Raw genomic sequence first — 2,319 nt, forward strand, 5'->3', positions numbered from 1 at the left:
AGATGCTGCATGGTGATCATTGCAACAGCTGTTCTACACAACCTGAAACAGCGTGGATGCCCTGATCCTCCAATTGAAGAGGATGACAATCCAGATGTACCACCATTTCCAGCAGACGCCACAGAAGGACTTGCATACAGAGATGCATTTGCACTGTGCCACTTTAAGTAGATATTCTCAACATTATCCATTTTTTTAATCTTTAGGCCTACTGGCAGACGCTGCTACACTTTGTTGAGGATGTGGAGGGTAAACTACTTCACAACTCCACTTCAGTTCTGACAATGTGACCTTCTCCCTGAAACCAGAACAGTTCCGATAAATGCAGATTACATAACACTGACACAAATACAGTTTTAAATAATAGAAATAAAAGACAAGATGAACTGAATTAATTTACCCAAAGTAGGTGCCTGAGATCCATCATCTGAACTGTCTAAATGGTCATCATCTGGTATGTTCTCCAAAGGTTGCTGACTCTCCATTATTCCTGTCAGTAACTCATCCACCTGGTCAGGATCTTTATGTGCAGGCCCCCCACCAGTCTTAAACCTCTCTCTTCAGGCTTCAGCAGCAGTCTTTTTGAGGCTTATTTTTATATTCTTCCACAACACCTGTATAAAGTAACTTATGTCAACTCACTAATTCCCCTTGTAAGGTGTGGGGCTCGGGGGCCCCCAGACGTTGAGATTTCTGGTGATCTGAGATGTTGATGCTGTCCTCCAGTGGTGTCATGGCATCACTCTATTTGTGACTATGACTTGACTGGAAAGCAATGTCTCAGTGAGCCCTCATGCCTGTGGTCACCTCTGAACCCCTCCCTTTAGTTAAGCTGCTATAGATTAGCCTGCCGGAGCCACATGCTCATCACTGGCACGTGAGCTATGTACATTTAAATCAATGGTGGTTTAAATTCATGTCCACTCAGTCTGTATTATCTATCTTCTTGCATGCCTCCACCCAAGACGATTGGATACAGGCACCTGCAGGCACCTGGGGGATGGTCTGGTTTGCCGGTGAATGCGCTGATGCCGGGGTTGGATGAGCCGTTGCCACGAGGGGTCGTGCTGGTGCTGGCCCGCCTGAGGCCCACCGCCTGCACCGAGGGGACTGAGGCTGCTTGGCCGGGGAACAGGAGCCTGGACTTGTGTTAACGGGCCGCCCAATGGAGGATGGGTTCCCTTTTGAGTCTTGGTCCTCCCGAGGTTTCTTCCTATTCCCCACCATCATAGGGAGTTTTTCCTCGCCACTGTCGCCTTTGGCTTGCTCATTAGGGATTTGGACCCATACGATTGTTAACCTTGTAAATCCTGTAAAGCTGCTTTGTGACAGCATGTGTTGTGAAAAGCGTTATATAAATAAATATGACTTTGACTTGGACTAATTTCACAAAAGAGAAACCTAATAAAGCCAATTATTCTTACTTGGAGTTGTTGTACTGTTCTTGTAGATGTGTGTTCACTTGCATTAAATTCATTGTAAATAGATTTCCAGGCATTCCTTTTCTTTGATTCCGCAGCTGATGTGTGTTGTTTATCTTCAATAACCGGGTGTCTTGAAACTATGTCCTTTAACAGACTTTTCTCATGCTCAGTAAAGTTTTTTGAGTGGAGTCTCTTCTCTGCACCCATGGTTTTACTTGTATCTGACTCTCCAGTTCAATGTTATTTTACACATTTCTAGGTCCATTCCATGTTTTATAGGCAACTTTGGTCCAGCTAATTCAGACTATCACAGGTGGTTTTAAATCAAGCTCGTTTACTTTAATTCAGGACTCCATAGTCCAGGGTTTAGTAATCGGTAGTTAATCTGTGTTTCAGAAAGCCTTTTTTAAAGACATGATTCACTACTCCAGATTAAGGCCTAGTCCTGGCTTAAGTTAAACCCTGTCTGGGAAACCGCCCCTTAGAGTTTAAAATATTTAAATTAAAAAATGCTGTGGCTTTGTCCTGTAGGTAGTTATAATTTAATGCTGCAACGAATTCTTGATTTATTTAAATGTGACGACTGTGTAGCTAACAAGCTAGCATACTAGCTCCTTGATTTCACGTTGTAAAAGTCTTATACTGTACTGACTGACGGCCCGTGCTGAAAATACTACAGTTATCCACTAGAGGGCACCAGATCAACATATCGTTTATTTGCAGTTGTATTTGTCTGGCCAGTTTGTCTTTCTGTGATAATGTTGATGTTGTGGTGCATACTGAGACATCCTAGACAAATGTAGAACGGCTGTTTTTAAATCAAACCAAACGCATTTTATTGTGGCAACGCATACACAGTTCACTGAGTGAAAAACTGAAATGTTTACCTCTTACA

The sequence above is a fragment of the Brachyhypopomus gauderio genome, unplaced genomic scaffold, assembly GCF_052324685.1.
Source record: "Brachyhypopomus gauderio isolate BG-103 unplaced genomic scaffold, BGAUD_0.2 sc91, whole genome shotgun sequence".
In the NCBI taxonomy this organism is placed as follows: domain Eukaryota; kingdom Metazoa; phylum Chordata; class Actinopteri; order Gymnotiformes; family Hypopomidae; genus Brachyhypopomus; species Brachyhypopomus gauderio.